Source organism: Lampetra planeri, chromosome 19, assembly GCF_965212315.1.
Source record: "Lampetra planeri chromosome 19, kcLamPlan1.2.h2, whole genome shotgun sequence".
Taxonomy (NCBI): Eukaryota; Metazoa; Chordata; class Hyperoartia; order Petromyzontiformes; family Petromyzontidae; genus Lampetra; species Lampetra planeri.
In genome coordinates, this window is record NC_136125.1 from 13509025 (window position 1) to 13518995 (window position 9971).

Below are 9971 nucleotides of genomic sequence, written 5' to 3' on the forward strand. Positions count from 1 at the left end.
TCTGTGTGTCACCACCCGCAAGCACGAGAAGAGCCCGGTTCAGCCAATGACCCCTCCGACTTGCGCGTGTGACTGCCAACAGACAGAGTAGGGATAAACCACGATGGAGGAGGGTAATTTAAAGCAGACGGTCTTATAACGGGTCCTTGTCGCCGGACCCCCAGATGGGGTGGGTGTGGGTTCCCTGGAGATCCTGGGAAAAACATGAAGATTGCCCAATGGGCGCGGCCTCTCCTGAGGAGAAGAATCAGCTAGCGGAGAAAGAATGAGCGATGGCGGCTCCGCACTTGTTAGTCCATTCCGGGCGGACGCAACGGGTGATGTCGAGGGTGTCAGGTGCTCGGAGCCTGTGGGCGGAACAACAGAACTCCCCTGAGGAACGACCTCAGCGGAAGCATGCCCCAACTCGTCGAACACACGACACACGGCCCTTGGAAAGTGGAGATGAAGGAATTCCAGCAGGCGAAAAAAGCAGTTTCAGTCGCAACGTGTGAACAAACCAGTGCCTGCGGCCGTAACGAATCCTCACACATTGAGGACTGATAACCTCCACTACTCTGACTGGGCCCTTCCGAGGCTAATTTAGGGGACGTACCCACAGGAACTTGGGGGCAGTGCAGTTGTCGGGGTCGCTAGCCCCCGAGATCCCTCCCTCGATAATGCTAACGGCCGGGCTAACATCATCACTCGCCCCCCCGCGGCTAAGCGAACCGCTGCTGGGCTCCTCACCCATGGTGTGGGAGCCGTCGCTCGAGGATTCCCCTCCACCGCGGGTCCGCGTAGTAGGCATGGTTAGATACCGAGTAGTATTATGCCCCCTTTACGCTACCACGATACCTCCCTTTCCTAATCGCGCACCTGCAACCCACACGGAGCGAACGTACGCACACCCACACACACACCCAGCTCCGTGCACTCCAACTCCACACTGACTACTCACGTTATGATCGCGCACCTGTATCCTACGCAGAGCGAACGCACGCGCACACACGCAGCTCCCCACGCGACACCCACTCTCGCGCCGCTCTGCGCAGCGCTCCCACGAGGCGAGCCGCAGCACTACACGCGTTCACACCGCTCACGAGATCACACGAGGCCACGCTTCGCTATTAATGATTTATTATTTGCTACCTGCGAATTGATGCTAAATCAGTATGAGTCGACGAGGCTGGCCTATTCTACCACCCCTGAATCTATTCTCTATTTATCGGCTACGATCCTACTTCACCTTCTTACTCACTGTTCGAAGTATTCGGCGTCCTGTGGCTTTTCCTCTATGCCCGTCTGGACACGTCACGCGGACGTCCGGAGGGCAGAGCTGGGAGCCGACTTCAACGCGGGCCTCTTGAAGAGAAGTGGAGAGAGATCTCCCTACTTTGTTACGCTCCCTTTTATCCTAATTCCCGGACTCATGCCCCTCCCCCCTTCCCACGTACCGGGTGCCTTTGATATGCTAATCGGATGTGCCACAAGTGCGGCGTTACGCAAGTGCGGCTTTAATTCTAATTAATCCCTTTCTCACGCAGGCCCCCATTATTGCAGTTCATGCGGCGGTGTCCATCACAAAGGCCCGCCGTGGGAATCTGTGCACGGCTCCCCGCGCGCCTCCCTTCTCCCGATCTATTCATACCTTCAGCTCAATCATTTTCCCTCCCCAACAATTGTGCCTGCGCGCTCAAGCGCAACCATCCCAACCATCCGTGACCATGCGCGGTCCCGCTACTCCTGCTGTCCCGTCCCTCCCCTGCTTGCCCCGTCGACACGTGGGTGGTGTGTGTGGGGGATGCGCTTCAACCGCGGTGGCCGAATGCCCCTCGCCGCGGCCATACCATCTTAAGGCCGGTCGCAGCGCCGCGGTGCAACGTAGCGTTGGGGGAGGCCGTCCAATTCCCTTATCGCCGGAAACCGTGAGAGTTAATCCCGATAAGGGATTCTCGGATAAAAACCGGTCGATCAGGTGAGCTCCCCTTCCAGCTCTATGGGGGGGGGGGGAATGCGTGCGGGTGTGTTCATGTGAGGTGAGGTGAGGGGGACGAGGGGTTGGCTCCGTTGCTTGGTGGTGGCGAGGTCGGGGATGGGGCGCCTGCCGAACGGCTTCGTGGCGGCGGCATCACATAGCCCCCCGAGGTGCCAGTCCCCGTCCCGGGTTGACTGGAGCACCTTGCTTGGGCTGCGCCCATGAGGAAACGTTGCGGGGTCCGGGGGATCCATCCGGACCTGGTGGCTGGTCTCGGGGCGGGTGGTTCCGTCCTCTGTGGCTCCTGCGGCGGCCTCCTCCTCCACTCCAGCGGCTCTCCCCGTCCTCCGGCACCTGTGGGCTGGGGCACAAACTCAGCAGCGGAACGGGTTTAGGGGCCGTCGTCCGTGCCGTCTCCGGACTGGATCGGGGCGTCTCGGGGGCCCGGCGGGGCCCATGTAGTGTGCGAGGCCCCCCAACACGAGGGGTGCGGGTACTCCGGGATTTCGGGGCCTTCGGGTGACGGGGTTCTCTCTCGCCGGGGCCGCTTTCCACGGTTTTAAGCGGCGGACGTTGACCACCGTCTCTCGACCCCTCTCCCCGCCATAAATTAGTACCGTCCAGGGGGAGATCTGCCGCACCACGGTCCAGGGTCCCCGCCAGTAGGTCGTCAGTTTCCCCACCCCAACGCGAGGGGTGTGTAGCCACACCTTAGCGCCTGTCAGGAATAAGGGGGGTTCCATGCGGGGTCGGGTGCCCTGTTCCTGCCGCCGATGCGCGGCTTCCCCTTGCGGGTATGCTCGGCCTCGGGCTTCTCGCAGGGTCTCCAACAGGTGTTCCACGGGGCGGCTTCCCTCCTCCGGCTGGGGGGAAGGGACGCCGAATAGCAGATCTGCGGGTAAACGAGACTCACGGCCGAACATCATTAAAAACGGGGCTTGTCCCGTCGACGTGTGTACGGTGGTGGCGTAGGCGAAAAGGGCGTAGGGGAGGTGTTCGTCCCAATCCCGTTGATTTGTGGCCGCCATACGTTTGAGTTTCCCCGCTAGGGTCTGATTCATGCGTTCTACCATACCGTTTGCTTGGGGGTGGTACGCTGTGGTTCGGTCCTTCTGGATTCCGAATTCTCGGCACAGTGCCTGGAACAGCTCGGCCTCGAACTCACTACCCTGGTGGGTGAGGACTCGTTCTGGGATCCCGTGCTTAAGTACGTAATGTTCCACAAATGCCCGGGCCACCACCAAGGCCGTTTTATCAGGGATGGCCACTGCCACGGGGTAGCGGGTGAAATACTCTACTGCGACTAGGATATACCGGTTGCCTCGATGGGATCGCGGGAATGGCCCTTGTAGGTCGATCCCGACCAGCTGATTCCTGCGGCTGACGCGGAACGGCCTTAGGGGTAACTGGTATCGTGCCGGTTTCGGCCCGCTCTGCTGACAGGCGCGGCAGCCCTGTACCCAGGCCACCACGTCTTGTGCCAATTTGGGCCAGAGATACTGGCGACGCAGGGTCTCTCGAGTGCGTCGTTCCCCATCGTGGCCCCCGAGTGGGTGGTCATGCACCAGCCGTAGCAGCTGGGGTCGCACCTGGGCAGGAACACAGATGCACCCCGGCTGGCCGGCCTCGGTTAACTCCCGTACCACTGCGTTCTGCACACACAACCGGGCATACAAACCGCTCCAGGGTCTTGGTAGGGCGCTCTTTTCCTCCCGCAGTGCCGCCTCCACTGCCGCCAGATCGGGATCCCGCTGCTGGGTCTGTCTCAGCTGCTCGTCGTTCAGGCCCGGGAAGGCGCAGCCGACGTCCTCCTGGATCCGTCCGATCGGGGCGGGGTGATCCGCCGGGTCCCGAGCCGTGGGTCCCGCGCTTGCCGGGCGGTCGCCGGGATCCTTGGTGCCACCTGTGAGGGTCTCTGTGGCGCACACTGCACTCTCTCTCGCTGAGGGGGGGTCAGTGGCCGCGGGCTCTCGGGGGTCCATTGCCTGCCGGCAGCGTCCCCTCGTGAAACACGGGCAGGCCTCCTCCGCCCTTGTCTCGGCGTACACCGTGGGCCGCCTCGACAAGGCGTCCGCGTTTGCATGCGTCCGGCCAGCCCGATACTCGATTTGCAGGTTGTACTCCTGCAACTGCGCCAACCACCGGGCCATCTGCCCCCGCGGCTCCTTGAATGTAAGAAGGAACTGCAGAGCATAATGGTCAGTGTGTACGCGACATCTCCTGCCGTACAAATACGGCCGGAACTGTTTGCATGCGAAAATCACGGCGTGCAACTCTTGGCGGGTCACGCAATAGTTCAGCTCGGCTCCACTCAAGGTCCGGCTGGCGTACGCGATGAATCGTTCTGTCCCATCCTGTACCTGTGACAACACCGCGCCCAGCCCGCTGCTGCAGGCGTCGGTGTCCAAAATAAAATCGGTGGTAAAATCGGGGAAAGCGAGGGTGGGGGCGCGTCGGGGATGGGGCGCCTGCTGAACGGCTTCGTGGCGGCGGCATCACACAGTCAAGCCATATCACCCGGCGTCCAATTGGTGACCGATTAACGGAGCGCCACAAGCCATTCATTGGCCGTCTGACGCAAGGCCGAATTTCCTCAGGATGCCTCCCGTGCCTCGGACAACCGTTTCAGGGTAAGGCGCATAGGATTCGGCATATTTTAGTGAGCGGCTCTGGGTTCAATTGCATTTTAATTGGGGGATCCTGCTCCCTCCCATACACGAGGAAGAATGGAGAGAACCCGGTGGAAGCATGAGGGGCCGATATATAGGCCGCGAGAACACCCAGAACATGTAAGTCACAGTTGGACTGTGCTTCATTGACCTTCTGACATAATATCGAGGTCAGGGTCCTGTGCAAATGTTCCACCATACCATCAGTCTGAGGGTGATAGGGCGAAGTTCGAACCTTCTTGGTGGCCAACAGATCGCAAACCTTCTTCAACAGTTTGTATGAAAATGTTTTGCCTTGGTCGGTAAGAAGGCGCTCCGGAGCCCCCTTATCCAACACATAGCCGTGAAGGAATGCGTCCGTAATCATCGCGGCCGACTGGTTCGGCACTGGCCAAGCCACCGGCCAGCGCGAGAGGTACTACACCCCGACCAAATATTTATTTCCACGCGGGGTGGTGGGGAACGAGCCGAGCACGTCGAGTGCGACTAGTTCGTTGACGCGGGATACCACTATGGATTTCAAGGGTGGGCAGCCCATCCTTGGTGGAGGTTTTCGGCGAGCGCATTCTGTGCATCCCTTCAAAACATTATAAACGTCACCAGCCATCCCGGGCCAAAAAAAGTTAAGTTGGAGAGTCAGCAATGTCTTCCGGAAACCCAAGTGCATCAAGTGCTCGTGTGTAGCCCATATAACCTTGCCCCGCATAACAGTGGACACGACGATATTAAACCTTTGTAATTTCCAGTCCCATTGCATCAGAAGACCCCCCCTAGCCGTGGTCAGGAACCAACATCACGTCGCCGGCTCCTTCGTGCAGTGCCCTCCTCCAGTCCCCAGGCCAGTTGTATAACATTCCTTAAGTGAAAAGTTGACTTCTTTCACGTTGATTATATTTCAATTCAAAGGGGAGTAACACTTAATGTATTTTATTTTGTAAACTGCCACCTCCCCCTAATAGCCAATGGGTCCAGAGCAGAATTCGGTATCAATGGAGGTGGCACATAACCTAGGGTTCGGGTTTTGGGTGAGAGGTTAGGGTTAGGTTTAAGGTTAGGGTTATTTAGGTTTGGGTTAGGGGTGAGGGTTAGGATAGGGTTAGGTTAGGGTTAGGGGTTAGGGTTCGGCGTTAGGGTTAGGCGTTAGGGTTATGGGTTATTCCATTTTAATGTTTCTATAACTTAATTTGACTATGTTTTTCCAAAGTAATTTGTCTAAAGTAATTTGTTCAAAGTCATTTATGCTAGAAAATGTATGTATTTAATATTGATTTAAGTTCGTGCTCTGCTGATTTCTATTTTGTTCTGATTTTTATGAGGTTGTTTTTGCTCTGATTGCCACTTTGACTATTCATGTCCTTTCAATTCTAAAACGGTTAAACAAAATACACTTAATCAGAATCTTTATTTAGACTGGAGGATTCCGATGAGCTAATAAGCTCTTCTTCACAGATGATCAGTAGGGGCTGGTCAACATGTTACAGCAAAGAGTACAAAAAAACGAACCACGATTCTAGCCACAATGGAGGCTGTACAGACAATCCTGGTCCCCGACCCACCTTCTTGAGGATCGGGCTGGCGATGGACTGCAGCTCAACTGTTGCTCTCATGTATGTTCTCCTAAATTACACATGCACCCATGTGATCATTAATAAAATGACACAGAGCGAAAGTTACACAGAATAGATAAACACGATACATACAACATGCAGGAGATAAAACAGCCATCATACACACATAAAACATGAATCAACAACACGTGTGAAAGACATGACACACACTTGTACAAATGATACACGTACATATAACAACAACAACAACCGCCATTCGCCACTAAGTGGCGGTGACGTCACCACGACGCTTGTGCCAGGCCATGTGCACCTTGAGGCCACGTGAAGTGTCGAACGCCCGCTGGCAGGAGGTCACGGGGCAAACCCAGGTGCCACGGGTCGACTGACCGAGATGACCGAGATGACTGGCTGATGCACCACCTGTGCCCCCTACTGTACCAACTTGCTGTGCTTTAGCCACCCGGCGCTCCGCTCGTTGTTGTGAGCGTCGCTCCTCCGCCCTCCGTTGTTGTTGGAGGGCGACTGCCTCCAACTGCCCAGTAGCGTCCTTCACGAGCCTCTTCCACTGAGGCCGATCTTGACACCGCTGGTACCAGTCATCGGCAAGTCCACTCAGCTCCACGTCCTCCTGTACCACATCACTCCATCTCTTCTCTAGCCCGTGCCGCGCCCGTTTAGCCCCCTCAATCCGGCCGAACAAAAGCTGTTTAGGCATGCGGTGGCTGGGCATGCGGGCTACATGACCCAGCCAACGCAGCCTTGCCTGCCGGAGGAGCTCACTGATGGGACTTTGCCCAGATCTTTCAAGGACTTGTGAGCTCCTCACACAATCCAGCCTGGTTAAACCCAGGATGGATCGTAGACAGGCCAGCCTAAATGTTTCCAACCGGCGAAGATGCTCCACTAGGGGGGGTCCACGTTTCGCAAGCGTAGAGAAGGGAGGGAATGACCGTGGCCGAGAAGACCTGAAGCTTCGTGCGGAGCGACAGACCAGGTAGCTCCCACACAGCGTTACGCAACCGATGAAAAGATATTGCCGCTCGACTGATTCGGAGTGAGACCTCTGCTGATAAACTGGAGCCGGTCATAAGCACACTGCCCAGGTATGAGAAACTCTCCACTCTCTCCACAACTGCCCCATCACCAATTGGGAGTTGTGGGGGTGGAGTGTCCGATGGTACAAAATACCCAGGCAGGTGCTTAGTTTTGGTGGGGCTGATGGTAAGGCCCCACCTCTTAGTGGCACGCTCCAGTCTCAGCAGCAGCGTCTCCAACTCCTCTTCTGAATGAGCAGCTATTACCAAATCATCGGCATACATAACGTGGTTGACCAATAGGGAGCCATCCCTTGAACGCACCCGGGCGTCGATCAGCCTCCCATTATATCTGTACCAAATGGAAATTCCCCCGGTACAGCTATTGAAGGCTTCACGAACTACGCAGTCGAAATAGATGTTAAATAATGTGGGAGCCAGAGGATATCCCTGTCGCACCCCAATGTGTACAGGGAAAGGCTCCGACTCCCGGCCACGTAGTTTTACCCGGGCCCGCTCACCATCATGAAGGTCCTTAATGATCGTGAGCAGAGGGTCAGGGACTCCGAAAGCACGAAGAACAACCCAGAGCCCAGTCCTACTGATGGTATCATAGGCCTTGACCAGGTCAATATAGACAGGTGCACACACACAATCACAACCATAAATGAATTGCATCGGTGCACAGGAATTCAAATTGTACTCCTTAAATACACAACCTGAAGGAGTCATCCCCCCAGGTTGTATTGAAGGTTTGAATGATTGCTCAATTTTAAACCATCCTCTCGGTTGAAGTTGTGTCTATGTTTGTATATCTGGATAGCTTCATGGACAAATCTCTGGTAGTATCCTGGAGGTTTTCAGAGTATTTTGGTATCGGAGAAAACAATATCATGAGAACCCGCTGTGTTTAAACAATGATTAGCTATGGCCGAAGAATTGAGCAATCATTGGAAAGATGTCATCAACCAAGTCAAACTTTAGCTGCCTTATAATTGTACAGCCATTTATATTTCTTCCAGTTGTTTTCTATTCCCAGCTTGATTAGCCCGATTTTTTAACCAAGTTAAACCAAAGTTAAACTTTAGCAGCCTCATAGTTTACTGCAGTATACTGCAAGGCAACCAGTTTGTCAGCTTAATACTGCCTCTTGTTCATGTGTCTCCCCTTTTTCAACCACTTACCATCGCCTACACACTGCGCTCTCTCCCTCCCCTAACCCCCTGCAGCATAACAAAAGGCGGCTCAACCCCCCCCCCCACGGCCCATCCTGGCTCCTTCCCCCCCCTTAACCTATATATAGTCTCGTGTCTCTTAGAGTTCTCTGCACTTGATACAGTAATTTTGCTGTGACGGTGCCACCTGAAGACGGAAGCTTGTGTTGCCTCTGAAACGTCGAGAATTTTTTAATTTTATTTTTACCTACGTGACTTTACCGAAAAAACCAAAGAGTATGGACCCTTGCAGTCACGAAAACTTCAAATCTAGAATTAACACTTAAACTGTAGAATCAACCAGTAACTATCAACTAAGAACGTATAGATACGTCAAATACAGGCTGACATCATTACACTGATATTACAAAAACACGAATTGCAATAACAATGTAGCCAAGAGCAATTACTGCAAATATTACCTCAATAAAAGTAAAAACCTGTCCTCTGCCTAATAAGTTTTCGCAGTCATTTGCAGGTCATTTTGCAGGATTGGGTTGTTTGGACAATACCAGTTACATTGTTCTTTTAGATATGGGAGGAAACCGGAGAACTTATATGAAACCCATATTTTTCGATTTAAAGCTTTCGTGACTGCAGGGATTCATCTTCTTGGTTCTTTCGGTAAAGTCACGTAAAAGGGAAGTAATAAAATAATAAAAATAAAACATAATATTATGTTTTATTTTTATTCTTTTATTATGTTATTATGTTTTATTTGTATTATTGTATTATGTTTTATTTTTATTATTTTATTACTTCCCTTCTACGTGACTTTACCGAAAGAACCAAGAAGATGAAACCCATATTCTTTGGTTCTTTCGGTAAAGTCACGTAGGTGTAAAATAAATTAAATCACGACGTTTCAGGCGCAACACACTTCAGCAATTGTTTCTTGCTGTGGTTGTCCCACCTGATGACTGATGCATGTGTTGCGCCCAAAACGACGTGATTTTATTTATTGTATTTTATATCTACGTGACTTTACCGAAAGAACCAAAGAGTATGGATCCCTGCAGTCACGAAAACTTCAAATCTAGAATATATGAAACCCATGCAGAACAGGGGGAAAACATACAAACTAAACAACAGCCATACATATTTTTAATACACTAAGTTGCTTTCTGAGGCATCTCACTTGGAAATCGAAGGAGTCTAAACTACATTTCAGGAGTCCCAAAACCACACTCGGGAGTCCCAATTCCACATCCCGGAGAGTGAATACCAATACCATGGAATTGGGACTAATGTAACCATAATTAGATGTTACTATTTTATTTTACAATTTAAGGCCCACTAAGCTATATAGCTTTTTTCAGAAATGACCTGGCCACAAATAATAGCTCAACAAAGTGGCTTATGTGAAAATTTATAGCAGACAAATACTCTAAACGCATGGTTTTAAATGTGTCTCGGGAAAAAACGAAGTGCTACGGGGAGAACATGCAAACTCCAAATATATAGCAGGCTTTAGGGTCAGGATCGAACCCACGACCATCCTGCATACGAGGGGATGGCGTTAACATTTC